This window comes from Drosophila obscura, unplaced genomic scaffold, assembly GCF_018151105.1.
Source record: "Drosophila obscura isolate BZ-5 IFL unplaced genomic scaffold, ASM1815110v1 contig_179, whole genome shotgun sequence".
In the NCBI taxonomy this organism is placed as follows: domain Eukaryota; kingdom Metazoa; phylum Arthropoda; class Insecta; order Diptera; family Drosophilidae; genus Drosophila; species Drosophila obscura.
The window spans coordinates 1,879,088-1,898,164 of NW_024542766.1; the positions used below are offsets into that span (position 1 = coordinate 1,879,088).

Consider the following 19,077-nt stretch of genomic DNA (forward strand, 5'->3'; position numbering starts at 1 on the left):
AAAAAATCAAAACAACAAACGGTGGCAACGGGAAATGTCGCATAAAAAAGCCGTGGTTTCCAAAAAAATACAGCATGTGCGAGTATAAGAATTGATTTTACATTTAACAATAATTAAAACACGCTTTAAACTAAAGGAAAAGGGTGAAAAATGCGTAAGTCGCGCGGGTGTGGAATAACGGGAAAAATCGTGTGTAATTAGCGGGGTCACTCACCCACGCCAACCAGCAATCAGCAACAACAACAACAAATGTGCTATCAATGTAACAAATGCAAACTTAATTATAATTTATTGCGTGAAAAGTGAACAAAAGGCCCTGGAAAAGTGCGAGAAAGAGACGGGGGAAGTGATGCAACCTGCAATTGCCACCAATACACACACACATACACGTGCAACAAAACAACATTGAAATCAAATAAGAACAACAAAATAAACTCTGCAGAAATCAGCAGAAAGACAGGTGAAAAAGAAAGACAAATATGGCAAAAATCGAGCAAGGTGATTTCGTACGTTTAATCTGCTTAGAAAAGAGAGTGTGTTTAAGTGTGTCTTATTTGCTCTTCCTCTCTATCTCTGTCTCTCTCTCTCTCCCCCCCACACTAGTTGAGACATCTGTGCCGTGCCTGTCTCGTCGTGTCTTATTTTGTCTGTCCTTTTTTTGCCCCCCTGCCGCAGCCGCAGACTCGTTTTGCTCTACATATGTACGTGTGTGTAGGTGGGTTAGGTGTGTGTATGCGTGCTTACAGGGTGGCTCTTTGGTTTCTATAAAAAATCTCAAGCAACAGTTACACCAGCCCCAGAGCATAGAGCCCCCTGTATTTCCAGGAGGTAAAGGAAGGCACTTGTTACAGATTCCTCCCCCTCTCGGTCTGCCTCTCTGTCACCACCCCCACAGGGGTTTTATTTGTGGCGTTTTCCCGAGGCGTTCTTGTTGTTTTTCAATTGATTTATTTTTGCATAATCGTTCAGTGCCAGACCCATCGAATCGACCCATACCGACCGAACTCATAAGCAAAACACACGCCAAGTATGTACTACAATTGACACAAGTACCTACAACACATTCATATATTCGTATTCCATGTGCGATTTTTGTAATTGTACAGTAAAGTGCTAATGGAAAGTGCATATTTCCAATGATTCCAGTCTGAAAGCCATAATTCTTTTGGTCTTCCAATGACTCACAGAAGCTGTCAAACTAACTGTTTTCCAGTCGTGTTTTTTTGATAAACTGCAAATGCAAACAGTTCCAGATTAGCCCAGCTAGCTCCAAACTGGTTTCTCCACCTCATCTTTTCTGGATATTCTACTACAAAAAAAAGGTAAACTTTCTAGTGGAGTTTAAAATGATTTGCTGATCAGGGAATATATGTAGCTAGCTTTTGGTTTGATTACACCTTGATGTGTAATTCCCATACGGCTGTTTGTATAGCTTGTTCCATTTCTTGCGCTTGGCTGGCGTCTACCCGCCCCCCCTCCCTCTCTATGTTCCCTTTACCTTTGTTTTGTGTCTGTGTGTGCAGTCCCAATTAGCTGCTGGGGGGCCGCTGCTTGCCAAATCTTCGCACGTAACCTAATGCAAAGGAAAAAGACAGCAATAACTATAACAAAGCATCAACATAATCATACCCTCTCTCGCTCTTCCTAACGGTGCCCGCCAGCATTAAAGAAAACGTAAACCTGTTCTCGCTCTCGCTCTGCCTCTGTCGCTCTCTGTCTTGCTCGACTTACTCATTCAAGCAAGTCTTTCGCGCAAAGAGAGAAATGCAGCTAAATGGAAGGTAAGGCAGTGCGGCTCTCAAGGTAGCCGCATGTGCACTGCCTTACCTTCTCTTGAACGTACTATGAGAGAAAGATCTGTTTGATCGATCGAAGGAAAAATGCAATAAATAAATAAATTCGTTAATTTCTTTGCAGCAGCAAAAGAAAATCGCAACAAAAAATGTTTCAGCCTAATGTCAAAATAATGAAATAGCGGAATCTCGACGAAATTTTGTGTTTACAAATAACTGAATATGCGCAAGAATCTCAATGAACAATCCAATCGAATGAAAACTTGAGAAGAAAATTTGAAAAGTGTGCAGCAGCTGCTTAAGCGAAAGAGGAAGGAAGGAAGGACGGACGATCGTACGGCAAGTTGAAGGTGAGTGCTCAAATTGTGTTTGTTTCATTCATTTGGGCTTTGCTCTGTGTCAACAGATCAGTTTTTACTGAAAACTTCCCACACACATGCCCCCAGAAACCATGTCGCGAGCATTTCAATGGGCCACAGATTGAATATTACGTGACAGCTCTCCGAAAAACGTAGCGTATGTGGGGCTGCAACTATGACGAAAATTGAAATTAAATCCGAGAGTGTGTCACACAATATCAATCAAAGTCGCAACAGAAACAAAACAACTGAGAAAAAAAACCCAAAAACCTGAAACTGCAACCCAGTTTTGACCCTAACAAAGATATCGTAGGAATAGGGACAGTGGTATGGAGTGGATAACTTTTCCACACCGGCGAAAAATGTGTGGAAAATCGATTAAAACGACGGCAATTGGAACGATTTAAGGACTTCCTAGCCAAAAGTTGCTCGTGTCGAGGGCGTTCAACCTCTCAAACTTCCGGCAGAGGCAAAAGTTCGATTCGATTTGATTTGATTTGTGTGTTAGGCTTAGAGATGCCCTTGCCCGAAAGGAGGGTATAGTGGCTATAATACAGAAGGTTATCCGAGAACAGAGTGGAAGGAAGTGCATTAGCATGGTCAAAGGATGTGGCATCTAAAGCGGTTTCATGGCTCAAAGGTGTTTCTTTGTTGAAGAGTAAGCGAATGCATCCAAGGCTTTGCCCTAGAAACGATTCAACAAAGGGCATTCCTATCATCGGCTCTACAGTTCCTGTTTGGAAACCTCTCTTGCTTTTTTTTTGCAATCAACTTCCCATCCAAAGTTCTCGCTTTTTGTCGCTGTCTTTTCCCTGTCAATTGTTTTCCCCCGTGGCTCTGTGTTGGTGGTAGTGGTAGCTGGCAGTTACAGTCATTAAAACTTTTCATTTTGTTTCCCAATCTCTCCATCTAACGCGCTGCCTTCATTTACTATAACCTTTGTTCGATTCATTCGCTGTGCTGTGCAGTGCAGTTTGTTGGTCGCTGAAGTAAAGTGTTTTTTTTTTGTTTTTTTCTGATTTTTGTGTGTAATCATCGAATGAGTTTTCATCTATTGTCCAATTACGGCTTGGAGCGAACTTTGCTTTGAGTTTCGTTAATTCATTAAAAGCTCATACACACACACACACACACACATGCTCGTATTTAGGCGGAAATGTTTTCATAATCGGAGCAGCAGCAGCAGGTTACATAATTATGACACTTGAAAATCGGTTAAGGCACACATTCCTCTAACCTTTTCCCGTCTCCATATATTAATGGAACACTAAAATTTCAATTAAGTTTGACGCCGCCAGTCAGCAGAAAATGTGCATAAATTTTATAGTTTTCCCAAAGTTTCCCAGAACTAAATGTTTGTTTAGGCTAACACTCTGACTTTCCGGCATTGATATGATTTCAAGTACCTTTGGGTACGGGGAGAGCACAACCCCACTTACTGTGGAAATACTTAAAAAGCAGCTCCCAGCCACACCCCACCCCACGCCAAAAGTGGCAATTAAAAACACATAAAAAACGAGAAGGAACGTGTGAGTCGCTTCTGGGGACGCGACTCTACTTATACCCGTACTCAGTCTGTATATACATTTTTGAGCTAATGATTTTTTAGAATTTAAAAAAAAAAAAAAATTTTACATTTTACATTTTTTTGCTACATCTGTTATCTACATCTACATCTACAATGTATATTCCACATCTAACATGTAGATTGTACATGTACCATTTATATTCTACATCTCCTCCGCTAGGGGTTGCTCGCGCACTGAACGCGGCAGAGTGTGCGAGCGAGAAAGAGAATCAGTAGCGTCAGCAGCGCTGGAGAAGGAGAGGGAACCAACAGAAAATTCATTTCTTCATTCTGGCTATAATTATGATCCGATCTGATTCAGATTCGGCAATCTGGTAGATATGGGCATTCTCTACGATACTGCGTTTTTAGTTTTATCGTATCTTTAAAAATGTGCCTGCCACAGATTTTCGTTCTTTGTGGGGGCGGAAGGGGGCGGGGCGAAATTTTGAAATACACTTGTAGCAGTGGGATATCACATGAGTCTGGAAACCAAATTTGGTTGCCCTAGCTCTTATAGTCTCTGAGATCTAGGCGCTCATCGAGACAGACAGACAGACAGACAGACAGACAGACAGACAGACAGACAGACAGACGGACAGACAGACATAGCTATATCGACTCGGCTATTGATGCTGATCAAGAATATATATACTTTATGGGGTCGGAAAATTTTCCTTCTCTGCGTTACACACATCCACTTTTACCACAAATCTAATATACCCCTTAACTCTTTTTTGAGTACGGGTATAAAAAAATAAGAAAAACGAGCACAAAGGAGAACTGAACTCTAAACAACAACAAAATAAGTTGGCAAAATGTTTACACCTAAATCCGGAACAAATGCGTTCCGATGTGCTATGTGCTATAGGAATGGCTCGGATTTTAGGTATTGCAGGGGAGGTCATTGGGGAGGAGAAGTGTGGTGCGCTCCATTTGGTGGTAGGGAAAGAAGAAGAGTCACGCCAACTGATTCCAGTTTTTTTGTTTGTTGGTTTTTTTTGGGGGGGTTTCGACTTGCTGCTGGATAGACAAAAAACACACCCGAAATTTCTCATATTCGTCATACGGCGACTTTTGTTTTCGTTTCTCATTCTCAGGCGAGAGAAAGCGCGCTGTGACTTTTTTTTCAAACACACAACAATGAGAAATTATACAAATTTGAACCAAAGCAACAATGATAGCCCTTTTCGTGAATTTAGAAAAAAATACAAACAAAAAACCCCGACAAATGTTGACATTTTCAAATTGCGATGAACACAGACAGAGAGAGGCTTTAGGGCCACCCATTCATACACTCAAACACTGATTCACGCTGATTTCATCCATTCACCTATTTATTTAATTTGTTCCCTGTGTGCTTTTTCATCTTTTCCTGTTATTTTGAATTTGGTTTGCCTTTGCCCCACTTTTGTCGCATGTTGGCATGTTTTTTGGGTCACTTTTGATGGGTGTTTGTGCCCCGAATGCACACGCAAATTAAAGTTTACCTCCCCCCATTCCCTCTAATTACACTCGTCTCTTTCTCTCTGTTAATATGTGATTGTGTGTGTGTTTTGGTATGCATACGGTACATAAACCGTCTACAAATTTGTCGTCGCAACTAGAACTTGAACCAGTTGGACTGCGGAGAGGGATTCCTACGTCGAGCAAATGAGGGTCTGAAGACACGGCGACAGCCTCTGTTGATTGCAGTTGTAGAGAATGAGTGAACAGGCAGTGATGGTACTGTTTCTGATACTGATTTTATTCAACAAACTTAATTTCTATTTATAGGTAACAAAAGGTACAGAAAGTGCTGAGTCTAGTAAGAATATGGTAAAAGGGAATTGGAATTAATATTGAATTAATTTGGATTTAATATGATATTGTGTTATTGGGCAATTGTGATAGTCAGCAATTGCACCAGTGTTTTTGCCCTCTGACGAGCGATCGCATCGTTGGCAGAAATTGCTGCAGAAGCGGTTATTTTTGACTCAGCTACAATGCCTTGTCGTTTGTTATTATGTCTCCCGTTACATGGGTCGACCTGACTTATTCGATAAGTGTATATTATGTAATATTAATTACTGCATAAATATGCGACTGAACATTCTCCCGGCCGTTGAACTGGTGTTCAACCATCGCCCAAGTCGACTGAAAAGCGGCGTGGAATGGGCGGTGATGATCCGCGTGGCTCTGTTTGGTTGATTGTTGACGGCCTTGGGTTCCATGATCGATACTTCTTCCGGAGAATGAACGCAATAATCAATAGCATTGATATTGCTAGGGCAGCATAAGTAGCGATTTGATGATGCTGCACTGTGTTGAGATGGTGTGGCAGCCTTTGTTGATTGATTGCCACTAATTGCAGGCGTAAATCTTCCAATTCTTGAAGATAGTCTGATGTCTGGTTCTCCAATTGTGCAGTTGCTGGCGAAGGGGGTGTCGTTGGTAAGCGTATGTCCCCAAATCGAGTGTAGGCTGATTTGACTTCACTGATTGTTGTGCTGAAGGTACTGATGCTTATTTCTGTATTGCGAGCAGTGCATCCAGGTGACAGTGAGAGCAAGCCAGTTCCTTCTAGTTGTATGGTTGATGGAGAGCCGTTGCAAACTGCCTGAAGTCTCATTGTAGAGTGTGTTGCAAAAATCCATTTATTTGCTTGCTGAGTTTTGGACCACACCATGTCCGCCTTCGTGTGGGTCACTTCACATAAAGGTGCTGTGTTATTGTTAAACAGCTGAAACTCACAGCGATTGTCGACATTGAAGACTGTTTGATGATCAAAGCAGATGTATTCTGCGTTGAGTAGTTTAAAGCAGCGTCGAAATTCTTCTGGAGTAAATCCCATGAATTGATCTCGGTGAGTGTTTACAGTGATTATGGTCGTTTTGAGATTGAACAAGCTCCAACTTGTTGAGTCCCAGACAGGAATCGGCATGATACTGAAAACTTCGAGCTGCACTGTTGAAACTAACGGTAGTGTCACCTTGAAAATGACGTGTGTGGTAGTCAGTGTTCCTTCGGCTCGCATTAGCCTGTATAATTGTATCACATTTTGTGTTGTGACAGGCAGCATTTGATCAGCTGGCAAGTGATCCCGGATTTGGTCTAGTTGCTCTCTTAATTGCTCAGGAGATACTAGCGTTGGGCTTATTGTCCGATGGTGAATGCCGATTAATACATCAGATATGTCAGACTGCATACGTTGAAGACTCGTTGTCAGCAGAGTTAGTTGTGCTGTGAGCCCTAGGTATGACTGAATTAGATGATCGCCATGATATGTTCCTCTTTCTCGGCTGATGGTTGCCACTTGTTGTTCCAATACCTTTAGGCGGTTGTCCATGGATGACTTATCCTTCCTGATCACGTTCATTGTGGAGTCGACAATTGACGTTTGATTTCGTAGTAGATGTAGCAGAAAGTCTTCGTTGGTTTGTACCTTTTCGATTACTTTAGCCATTTTCTCAGCATATGTAGAGTCAAGTACACCGAATAGCTGGTGTGCCACGTTTCCTACTATATCCAGCGGTGATCTGCGTTGTCGAGAGGCCTTCATTAGCATATTTCCTGTTTGTAGTTCTTTGTACAAATGTTGAAAGTGTTGAAATATGGAGTTGCACGCTGGAACATTTTTTAGTTCAGGGCACATGTGTCTTAGTTCGGACATTCCGGCTGACATGACTTGCATATCCTTCCAATATGGATCCAAGTCGTAGTATACAATCATGGTCCATTCGGAAGTGGTCATTCTTGAGGTTCCAAGTTTCTCATAGAATATTCCGGGCTTGTTTGCAAATTGCGTCACATTTATTGATTGTGAACATGCTAATGGCAGCATGAGAAGTAACACTACCAATGTGGATGTTAGTGTAGGTAATGATAACCTTTTTCGCTGTGTTGGTGGCTCCTTTATTTCCGCAATGTCTTGAATAGCATTTTTGGAGCGTTTTGTTGCTACCTCCTCTGAGAATAATGGGGCGAGACGACTGATGGGGCGTTTGTATACGCCGGACGATGTTTTGACATCAACCACTCGTACATGGTTGTCTTGCCCAGGATAAGTTTTGATGATGCGACCCATTGGCCATTTCATTACTGGAAGGTTGTCTTCCTTCACCAAAACTAATAATCCTTCGGTCACGTTTGGAGCGGTGGTTTTCCATTTATGGCGAGTTTGTAGTTCGTGGAGGTATTCCGTAGACCATTGTTTCCAAAATGCATGCTTTAAGCGTGAAACCAATTCCCAGCGCTTAACCAGAGTTTTCTCTTGACGATCGGTGTTGACGTCAGGTGCTGCGGTCAAAGGTTCACCGATCAGGAAATGCCCTGGAGTAAGCGCACTTGTATCCGTTGGATCATTTGACATTGGAGTTATGGGTCGGGAGTTCAGAATTGCTTCAATTTCGATTATGACTGTGTTCAGCTCCTCAAACGTCAAGGATGCTGTTTCTGTGGTTGTAACTAACAGCCTTTTCGCTGATTTTACCGCAGCTTCCCAGAGGCCGCCAAACGATGGGGCCCGAGGAGGAATGAATTTAAAATCCACTTGTTTTTTGTTGCAATGATTTGTGATCAGAGCATGTGCCTTTTCGCTAAATATTGCTTCTTTCAATTCCTTTAGCTTGTTATTTGCGCCGACGAAATTTGTTGCGTTGTCGCAATGAATAGTCTGACACTTCCCGCGTCTGCTAAGGAATCGCCGGAGTGCTGCCAAGAATGCATCTGTGGTTAAGTCACTTACTAACTCCAGATGTACAGCCTTTGTGGAGAAGCAGCAGAATACGGCAATGTATGCCTTATCTGGCCGTTTTCCTCGGATTTTATGGTGGATCATAATTGGTCCACAGTAGTCAACGCCTGCATTAAGGAATGGGCGTGCTTGCGTGACTCTTTGTGCTGGAAGATTGCCCATGATCTGGTGCATCAGCTTTGGTCTGGCTCTGGTGCATCTCATACAGCTATGTATGATGCTTCTAGCCATCGTCTTGTCGTTGATAATCCAATATTGTTGTCTTGCGATTGCCCTTAATGCTTGGGCACCGCAATGCAGATTTTCCTCATGAAGCTCACGCATAATCATTTTGACTATTGGGTCGTTGTACGGTAGCAGGATTGGATGTTTTGCATTGAACGGAATTTGAGCTTCTTCGAGTCTTCCGCCAACTCGGATGAGCTCATCATCTCCTAGTAAGGGAGATAACGAAATGATCGAACTCTTTTTATCCAATGTTTTATAGCGTTTTAATTGTTTTAAATCCGCTGTGAACTCAACTTGTTGAATCGTTCGTAGGATCATAGTGCGAGCACGCCTTAGTTCTCCTGCGCAAAGTGTCGTTGTAGGTGCTCTATTAGTTTTGTAGCAGAAGCGAAACATGTACGCTACAATACGTTGTAGTTTGTTGAACGAGTTGCTATGTCTGCATGTGTATAACTCTTCTCCGAGAGAGCTAGATGCGATTGGCAAGCTGACATGCTTAGCCTTTCTCTCGAGATTGCTGGGCTCAATGATGGGTGGTTTTGTCCATTTATCTTCTGATCCGTGCAAGAATAATGGTCCGTATAGCCATAGACTATGATCCCTTAGCTTGCTTGCTAAGATTCCTCTTGAAAGGACATCTGCTGCGTTGTTGGCTGATGAAACATGACGCCATTGTAATTGGTTCGTCAATGCCTGGATTTTGGCGATTCGATTTGCCACGAATGTGTGGTATGTGGACGCCGATGCGTTAATCCAGGACAGTACAACGGTGGAATCAGTCCAGAAGATTCCTGATACTGTGTCAAGATTCATATGGAGATCCTTTCTAACTCGATTGGTGAGTTCGGCACCTAAAACTGCAGCGCACAGTTCTAGACGTGGTAGGGATTGTTTGGCGGTGGGTGCTACTCGAGATTTTGAGCATAATAGTCGTACAGAGACCTGATTGTTTTTGTAGGTGGCTCGTACGTACACTGCCGCGCCATAGGCTCGTTCCGATGCGTCTACAAAGGTATGTAGATCCTGGGTGACTGGCACTTTTCCATCATATACGTGCCGGGGAATCTCCATTGAGTTTAATGATTGTAGGTCCTCCCGGTACTCCTTCCATTCGTTTTGGAGTTGTAATGGCAGTTCATCGTCCCAATCGAGTTTAATCTCCCACAGCTGTTGCATAAATATTTTTGCCTTGACTATCACCGGGGCGGAAAGAGACCCAGTGGGTCAAAGATTTGGGCCAATTCTGAGCACACGACCCTTTTGGTGATGCGTGTTGCTTGGCTTTTTGTGGTTCGTCCTCGCAGTTGGTCTTGTTTTGGCATCCAAATGAGACCCAGCGTTTTCACGCTGTATTGCTCTAATGTTTCACCTAGTTTGACGTCGTTGACAATGTCCTCTTTAGGGATTCCTTGCAAGAGCTGGTCGTTGTTGGAGCACCATTTGCGAAGTTTAAGGCCGAACGGTAGCAATATTTTATTAAGTTCTTGTTGAACTTGTATCGCTTCCTGAATGGTATCCGCTCCAGTAAGACAGTCGTCCACATAGAAATCGTTCTTCAATGCAGCAGATCCAATAGGTAATCTGTGTTGGCTCCGAGTTGCCAAATGATCCAGACATTTCGTTGCCAGGAATGGAGCAGATGTGGTCCCATATGTGACTGTTTTTAAGCGATAGTACCTGATATCTTCAGATGGATTGTTTCTCCAGACTATCATCTGATGAAACTGATCCTCTGGATTTATCCACACTTGTCGGTACATTTTCTCGATGTCCGCTGTGAATACGTACTTATGTATACGAAAACGTAGTAGAATGGACATAAGTTCACTCTGAACTGTGGGTCCGGCATGCAGAATGTCGTTTAGAGACTTTCCACTTGTTGATTTGCATGATGCATCAAACACGACCCGTAACTTTGTGCTGGTGCTCTCAGGTTTGAGTACACAGTGGTGTGGTATGAAGTAGTGTCTCTCCGGCACTTGAGTTGCTGGGACCATCTTCATGTGTCCAAGTCCTTCATATTCATTCATAAATTCCACATAGCCTTTCCAGGTGTCTGGTGAAATCCGTCGCTCTAATGCCAGGAATCGTTTCGTTGCAGTTTCCAAAGACCCCCCCAGGGCTGAAGAGTGTTCGGAAAAAGGGAGTTTTACTATCAACCTGCCATCCGATGCTGTTTGTAAGTTCTCTATAAAGTGAGCTTCGCAATGTGCTTCGATTGGCGTGCGTGGTTTTTCTTCCGTCTCTAAATTGTCCAGAGTCCAGAATTTTTCCATTAGCTCGTTGAGTCCAATTGCACAAATGGATGCGGAGTTGTGTGCAGACCTGATTTTTCCTGCCACAATCCATCCCAATTTTGTATTTTGCAGCAACGGACCTCCTGACTTTGGCTGTTTTTGGTCTGGGAGTAGTAGCGAATAATAGTGTTCTGCTCCGATGAGCATGTCGACCTTTCCCGGTTTATAGAAATCCGGATCTGCCAATGGGCAATTGTTTGGTATGTTCAAGTTCATTTCATCGAGTGCCTGCGCTGGTTGATCAGCAATTATCTGAGGTAGTACGAATGCTTCAATTCTTTGCGTAAATCCGCCGTGAAGTGATTTTATTAGAACATTTACTCGTGCTCTGCTGGTCTTTGACTGACCTCCAATTCCTTCGATGCGTAATGTTGTATCATTAAGTTTTACTGACAACATTGATGCCATTCGTTCAGAGATCAGGTTGATCTGTGATCCTGAATCCAGCAAGGCCCTGAAATTGGCTCTCTGTCCATTGTTTGCTTCTACTGCTACTTTTGCTGTAGCTAACAGGTTGTAATTATTGTTACTTGCTGCGCCAACCGTCGGTGCTCTTGGTTCTGTACTTACGCCCGATGGTATGTCCAAGTGCAGCAGTGTATTGTGTTTTTTGTCGCATTTGAAACATGTCCGACCTGGGCATGCATTTGTTTTGTGGCTTGTTTTAAAACAGTTGACACACAATTTCTGCTTTTGTACCCAATTTAGTCGTTCTGATGGTGATTTGGAGCGAAACTCATCGCATCCGTAGAGCCAATGGCTTGCCTTCTTGCAGAATGAGCAGAGAGGCGTCTTCGATTTTCCAGTATTTACTGTTGCACATGTTGTGCCTTTTGGCTCTTTCCTTGACATTTGTGTCTTTTTGCCTGTTCCTAGAACTCGAACTCTTTGTTCTAGGAACTGAAGCATTGTGTCCAAGGCCTGTATTTCCTTTGAGCTTCCCAATGATTGCTCGTACAAGGCTCTGTTAGTGACATCTAGCTTATTTTTGATGACGGCAATCAATATTGGATCCCATGTGGATATATTGATGCCCAATCCCTTTAGTGATGCCAGGGATTCGATAGTTGTAACGTACAACTCTTTTAATGACTTGGAGTCGTCATTAACTGTGTTATAATTTAGGAAGCGGTTTAATACCGTGCTAGCGACGTCTCTGGGATTGTTGTATGTATCAATCAGAATTTCCCAGGCGCTCAAATAGTTTTCTTCCTTTAGATCGATATGTCGGATCAATCTTTCTGCCTCTCCAGTTACGGTTGTTTTCAGATACCACATCTTCCGAACTGTGGGCATGTTTGTTTCATGTATCATACATGAAAACAGGTCATAGAACTGGGACCATTTCAGTATGTCCCCATCAAACTTGGGAATGTTAATGCGTGGAAGCTGCACGTCATTATTGTTTGATGTGGCTGGTTTTGCCAATGCACTTTGAACCTCTTTTTCCAGGGTCAGGTAGGCTTCCATGTTGTATCCTCCTTCCTCTGGGTTATCGTATTCTTCGTGAATAGTAAAATGGACTTCTTGTGCTTGAGTCCATAGTGATTTTATCAAATCACTTGATGTACGTCCTCCCGCCTCTGAGAATTGTCTCAGAATGCGTTTTATGGACGCTACTATGGCCTTTTGTCGGCGACATAGTGAAGGCAATTTGCTGTAAGTCTCCGTGGTGACAGCGTGTTCCTCCATTTCTCCTCTTACTTGGGGTCGGGGTCACCAAATGTTAATGTGTGATTGTGTGTGTGTTTTGGTATGCATACGGTACATAAACCGTCTACAAATTTGTCGTCGCAACTAGAACTTGAACCAGTTGGACTGCGGAGAGGGATTCCTACGTCGAGCAAATGAGGGTCTGAAGACACGGCGACAGCCTCTGTTGATTGCAGTTGTAGAGAATGAGTGAACAGGCAGTGATGGTACTGTTTCTGATACTGATTTTATTCAACAAACTTAATTTCTATTTATAGGTAACAAAAGGTACAGAAAGTGCTGAGTCTAGTAAGAATATGGTAAAAGGGAATTGGAATTAATATTGAATTAATTTGGATTTAATATGATATTGTGTTATTGGGCAATTGTGATAGTCAGCAATTGCACCAGTGTTTTTGCCCTCTGACGAGCGATCGCATCGTTGGCAGAAATTGCTGCAGAAGCGGTTATTTTTGACTCAGCTACAATGCCTTGTCGTTTGTTATTATGTCTCCCGTTACATGGGTCGACCTGACTTATTCGATAAGTGTATATTATGTAATATTAATTACTGCATAAATATGCGACTGAACACTCTCTCTCTCTCTCTCTATGAATGCAATTTGGGGGGATGCCTCTGCGAGTGGAATATTAAATAATTCATGTGTTAATTTTGGGCCACACTTAATTTACTTTCTTTTTCACCAAAAGAATATAAAGAGAGAAAACTGATTGGAGTCGAATTTTAACTTCTTATTGGTGTGTGTGGGGTGGGGGATACTCTTGATTCGTTTCGTGAATAATTTATGCAGGTTTTCACATAAATATTCAAATATCTGGGACCCATTTCTTTTCTTCTCTTTTGGAGTTCTCGCTGTGCTCCTCCTCCTCCTTCCTCTTCCAGTTTTCATAAATAGAGTTTGCTTGGCTTTGGGTTCGTTCTGTGTGGGATGTTTGCCCCTGTTCTGGCTAATCTCTAGCCAAAGTCTCTGCCTATATTAAGTCCCTCTGGGCATAAAGTTAAACAAACAAAGAGACAACACAAACAAACCGAATGTAAAGCTCAGTGCATGAGGCAATAATCCGATCTATCCCGAACTACTAGATTGTGGATCTCTCTGTGGATCTCTGCGGTGTGTGTGCTCTGTTGATTTGTATTCATTATCAGCTCGTCGACTCGTTGTTTCTTGAATAAACATTCATTTAATTTCATATTGGTGGGGCGCAGCACCAGATCTAATAGATGTGGCCATGATTGTTTGTTGGTAAAACACTATTTATAATCACAGAGCAGAAGCCCGTGGCGTTGCCAAGTCGCTCCACCCACAGCCCGTCTGCCTCTCAGTCCACCCACCACACTGCATGGGTTATTTTCGTTCGATTGGATGCTTTGAACATTAAATAAATGCCAGTATTTGCCCACAGAGATGGATACTCGGGCGTATATCATATTTTGACAGTATATACTGTGGCACATCTACAGGTTATGGGCTATACGCACTGCTCTGGAGTGTCCGGTCCGGTCAGGCAGTGTACTTGCTCCTGCTCTCCTATTATCGGAATTAACCTTTCCAACTAAATCTAATTATATATATTTTATTCATGCCAATGCATCGCTTGTTTATCTTTATCTGTATCTCAGATACATTCATTGACGTATGGCTTTTGCTGAAGCTGCTGCTTCTGTTGCTTCTGTTGGTTGTTTTCTTTGTAAATGATTCTCTGGGTCTCTAGTCTTTATTGCATAATTACCAAACATGCGTCAAATGCAGGCCGCCTGTCTGCTGGCAAAGATACTTGTATAAAGGGGGGGAGGTGGTTTTAAGGGGGGCAGGCAGAATATGGCCAAGCTTTAGATTATTTCCGAGCGCTGCTACGTAAAATCATTTCAGCCAAGTGCTGCCGTAATAATAACTGTTATTGTTTGCTTCTGGCTTCTCATTTCTGCTGGCCATATATTCATTTCCCTTCTTCATAGTGTCCCCTCCCTCTCCCTCTCTCTCTCTCTTTCTCTGCGTGTCGTCTTTTGTTTTATCAGCTGCTGGAAGTTTTAGTCGAACAAACACAGGTCGGAGAGAAAGAGGTTTTTGCTTGTTTGCATACGGAGAGTAGAGCAGAGCATGTGCGTCTTTGAATTATTATCCAAGAGCCCCAGCTGTGACGTCAAAGTGCCATCTGAGGGGGCAAAAAATCAGAAGCTAAAACTGCAAGGCAATCGATGCATTTTCCATGCCAAAACATCATTGATTCATATCTAGAACGAAGCACTGGCAGGCAGACAGCTCCTTGGAGAGACCAATTCAATCCGTGAAGTACTCCTAAAGAATTAATGCTACTGTATCCAGCACAAGGTTGAGACTTGACTTGAGCACTTCCAAGTGCTGTAATCTGAATCATTGCTTACATAACATTCCGATTCCTATTCACACTTGTTTGATAATGTTTATGTTTTCGTTGTGGATTTATTTGTGTCAATTTGTTGCGGAGCGGAGTTGTGTCCCGTACCCCCTGTTTGCGCTTGTGTGGCCTTCACAGCCGGTCCAACGAGTAGTCCAATGCTTGAGAATGACCAATGGAGAAAAATAAATAGTTATAGATACATAGATACAAATGCAGGAGGTCTATCTAGAGAGACCGGTTGTGCAGAGCCAGCAACACACCCACTTGAAATGCTGTCATTCATTCCATCCATCGGAGTGGAGTCCGTGCTGGACCAGTGCACTGTCCAGCGAGCGAGCAGCGGAACCGCAAATTATCAGAAATGTTTTCTTGTCCGTTTGCAAGAATCTTTGCTCGCTCTTTGTCTTTGTGTTTGACTCTCGCGGGTGCTCTGACTCTTGACTTGTTGATCGTGAATCGATCAATTGCTGCCCCTGCTGAATGCTGCCTGCTGCAGTTGGATGACTGTGCGAGAGGTTAAACTGTACTCTGACAAATAATTATAATCGAGGTCATTATTCTTGCCGAAGGAACACACAAAGCGTGAAGATCAGCGAACTCTCCAAGCGATGCAGATGATTCAGATGTACCAAGGGGGGGCCACCTTGCGTGTGGGATGGCGAATGAGATCTTGAGCAATTCTCGGGGTCTCTCTCGTTCGCTGACATGTGACTTTTGTGGACTTTTATGCTGCAATTAAAAGCTGCAACCAACAATGGCAAATGTGTCGCTTTCGCAGTTCCAGTTTCAGTTGCAGGTTCCATTCAAAAAACCCGCTCTACCCGTAAAAGCCAAACAGTGTGCTCACTCCCGCCCCCTCCTGAACTGCAGTGACTACTAAGAGGATTATTTGCCACTCCGTTTGCTCCGCTGCGCCGTTGCTGAATCTCTGACAAGACTCTGCGCTGCGAGTACTCGCAGTAATCCGATCCACTCCATCTAACTCACACTCGCAGCACTTTTTGGTGTTTTGTTGTGCTTGGGGAGGCATCTGGGTGGGTGGATGGCGCTCGCACGTCATGGAAGCCCCTTTCATTCAGGCCAAAACCCAGCCCCAGCCCCAGTCTCACCCAGCCAGCCCAGCCCAGCTCCAATGCAAAGTAATTTAAAACAAAAAAGCTTAAAACGAGTTTGTCGAATTCCAAAAGCCAAATAATTACACGAAACGCATTCGAGTTGCAGCAACGAGTGTCAAAGGGGTGGCGGGGTAAGCCGTTGGGGGCTTAGGAAACTTGAGAGCTGCAGTTGAGTGGCCCCAAAGAACACCCAAAGAAGAGAACAGAGCCCCATTTTATGCTGATGCAGCTAAAGAAGATTCACCAGGGAACGGCATGGGTTCCGTTCCCTTAAGTATTATATTCATGAACGAGGGGAAGCAACAGAGATTTTATTTAAGGAATACACGGATTTAAATTTTAAATAGATTACAAGCGAGAGGATCCCAGCGATAGAAGTGAAGTAACGAGAGTAAAGTGCATACTAGCGAATGAAGAGAACGAGAACTCGGAAACGAGTAAAAGAACAACGAGCAAAAAGGGCTTAAAGTGTTACCTTTCCCACCGCCTGGAATTATTTCGCCTGTGAGCCCCAAAATGCCACAAAATACGTCACAAAATGGTCGGTTGTTTATTTATTTACGCGTATGGGGAACATACATACATACGTACTCCGTACGTAGTAAACAATAATTTTATTACGTAAAGTGTACATTCGTATGAATGTGGGTCAGAGGGTCAAGCGGCAGCATCATCTGAATAATCTCGTTTCCACAATTTCTGAATTATTTAATGCAAATGCAAGAAGAAGCAGAAGTGTGGCGAGGCGAGGCGAGGCGGCACTGAGTGCCCTGCCCTCAGTGTGCCTTATCTACCGCCGTCATTCCAAGTCATTCGAATACAGTCCTCAGCTCAGACCTCAGCCTCAGCCTCAGTTGTCTGTACATTTGAGATCTTAATATTCCTGAAACCTTTGAAACAGTTTGACAAATGGAAACCAGATGAGAATCGTGGACCAATTAAACTGAATTAATTTCTTTATTTTCCGTTCCAAAGTTTATGGGCTTTCCGGTTGTGGTTTCAATTTGATGGCTGTGCTCTGTCCTTGGGAGATTATCAGAATCCAATGTCAAACAAAAACATTCAACAGCTGCGCATACAAGAAAAGTGGAGCCCCTCCACCCACACACTTTGGAGCAGCCTCTGCCCTCCACTGAGGGCATGGGAAATCTAGTTGTTTGTTGTTTGTCCCACCGAGACACTCGTCCGATGTCCGCAGTGTTATCAGCCTGGTTGCCTTGTTGCCTGTTGCCATGTCGTGCCCACCCATGGGTGTTCCATCATAATTGCCTCGCCAGCTTCACGTTCCACGGGGGAAAACCTCGCGAAAAGACTTTGCAGCAGACAGAATGTATCTCTGCTCTTGACTATCTTTCAGTCGCGAGTCTCTCGCTGCTCTCTCTCGCTTATCAGTGGGGAAGTTTTGAACAAAACATCTCCCGCTCGCGCTGTTATCAGCTGAAGCAAAGAAGAAGCCAAGGAACATTCGCGGAAAACACTGCAGAGTAATGTTTCGGCGTAAATTAATTATTATTGATTCAAGTTTTTCGCTATGGGTCGGAAAGTATCTTTGTATCTTTTATCTACTAGCACAGAAATAGGCACAGACAAAACGAAACCAAACCAAACAAAACAAAACAAACAGCAGGCGAAAGAAACTCGTTTTGTAAACTTAACTTCCTGTATATGCGAGTGAGGTGCATAAGATTTTATACATACATACATATATACATACATCTGTATCTGTGTATCTGTGCATGCAGTATATATTTTTTTGGATTCGTAAATGGCAATGCACAATTGAATTCACTTTCCATTCGTACACTCGTACTTTTGATTGTTTTCCTCGCAAAACTTCCATTAAGATTCTAAAAATGAACGAATGAACAATAAAAACCCCAAAGAAGGAAAGAGAATGAAGCACTCTGCGAGAGAGAGAGAGAGAGAGGGAGACAGGAGTGGTGACACATGCAAAAAGCCCAAACATCTCCTCCACTCTCGATTCGACTCGCGACTCGAAACGAGTTTCTTTATTTGGCTTAGACAACAGGCTGACTGCTGACTGCTGCTGCTGACTGCTGCTGCTGCTGCTACTTTCGAGCCTCGTCGGTTGACGACTTGACTGACCTTTACCATTTTTTAAGCAGTTTTTTTTTTTGGTCAAGAATCAGCCAGAAATAAATCTTGTTTGTGGCTTTTGGCACTTGTGATTCTGCCATTGGCCTGGCTCCAGGCTGCCTCGCTGCCTGGCACTTGTTGACTTTCGCATTGTCTCATTTAATTACATCAGCCATTGCTCACCCCGCCCCGCTCCGCTACGCCTCTCTCTTCTGCTTGGGGGTTCAATGTTCTGTTCCTCCTACCGAAGAGATAGAGCCAGAGCCAAAGCCAAAGAGACAAACAGAGACAGACAGAGAGAGAGAGAGACGTGATCTGCATCATCATCATCAGACGTGGCTGAGTGGAATAACCCACCAAAGGGCGTGATCGAGGAACTAACTTCAAACGATCAAGATCAGAACAGGTGCACTATAAAACACAAAAAGAATTTTAAATCAGGCCACGCATTCGGAATTGTAATTAACTTATTTGGAAGTGCCAAAGCGGAGTGGTGTGCGGTAATGGTTGGGGAGCTGCTCGTAGAGAGGCAGCCTAAAAATCCTTCCATGCCTTGCCACAGCCCTAAGCTTATGCAACATGCACCTGTCCACTGCCTTCGAGTGGCCACTCAATCCGGCCCACAAATATTAATTTTAAAAAATTGCTGTCGTGCGGCATTCCACGGCTGGGTCTCTTTCTGCTTTCACCGAACTCATGCGGACAGTGTCCAGCCCATCCATCCTGGTGGCCACAACAGATGCAGAAACACATTTCATAAATGATGTCCAATATTCGCAGCCCAACTGCAATTA

General features: G+C 43.4%; 1 protein-coding gene and 1 long non-coding RNA gene across 2 annotated transcripts in view; both read left to right on the forward strand.

The window, feature by feature from the left end:
- The window catches only part of LOC111075311 (solute carrier organic anion transporter family member 3A1), a 27,397-nt gene continuing 8,320 nt past the window's right edge, over positions 1 to 19,077 (forward strand). Inside the window, exons 1-2 of the mRNA XM_022368505.2 lie at positions 1 to 154; positions 1,918 to 2,143. The gene's annotated coding sequence lies outside the window, so the exon portion shown is untranslated. The remainder of the gene's footprint in view (positions 155 to 1,917; positions 2,144 to 19,077) is intronic.
- LOC121403931 overlaps positions 12,035 to 19,077 on the forward strand; it is a 16,041-nt gene continuing 8,998 nt past the window's right edge. Inside the window, exons 1-2 of the long non-coding RNA XR_005967562.1 lie at positions 12,035 to 12,045; positions 15,017 to 15,022. This is a non-coding gene — a long non-coding RNA (uncharacterized LOC121403931). The remainder of the gene's footprint in view (positions 12,046 to 15,016; positions 15,023 to 19,077) is intronic.